Here is a 662-nt window from a genome sequence, read left to right on the forward strand (position 1 = left end):
TGGGTACTGTCCAGCCAAGTCCTGAAGTCCTCAGATGTTAAGAATTCATTAGAAAGTTAAGGGATGCCAGACGGTGTCTTCCTTCTACAAAGGCTGAAAAGACAGGTGTGGAGACTTTTAGCTCTGGCCTAAGTCTGGTCGACTTTAGGGTCAATCTGGGATCTTTTCTTGGCTCCAAATTGCGACGTGACAGCTCTTCCCGCTTGGGGTACGGGCATGAATGGTGAGGGACACCACAGCGACCAGGGCCAGGATGCTCTACGCAGAGTGGGACGCAGACTCTGGCGCGGAGCTCATCACGCTGCGTCACCACCCCCGGCTGCACGTGGCGCCGTGGGCGGGGCTGTCCAGCGGAGCGCGCGGCCGCAGGGGCGCGTACTACAAGTCCCGGCATGCCACGGGCAGGGGTGGGGCGGTTCGGGAGCCGGGCCCGAAGTGCAGCGAGGCCCAGGCGTGCGCAGTGGTTCTCGGGAGTGGCGGGGCGGGTCCTGCCGGGGTGTCCTCCGTGGCCGGGCGCTTGCGGGAGGGGGTGGCCGCGCCATTGGTGGAGAGGCGGGAGAGGCGGGAGGGGCGGAGCCGTGGGGAGCAGCTGCGGGTGAGGCTGAGCGGGCGGAGGCCAGCGGCCCGCGGGAGAGGCACGCGCTGGGCTGTGGCCCTTCTCT

The sequence above is a fragment of the Pteropus alecto genome, unplaced genomic scaffold, assembly GCF_000325575.1.
Source record: "Pteropus alecto unplaced genomic scaffold, ASM32557v1 scaffold10, whole genome shotgun sequence".
In the NCBI taxonomy this organism is placed as follows: domain Eukaryota; kingdom Metazoa; phylum Chordata; class Mammalia; order Chiroptera; family Pteropodidae; genus Pteropus; species Pteropus alecto.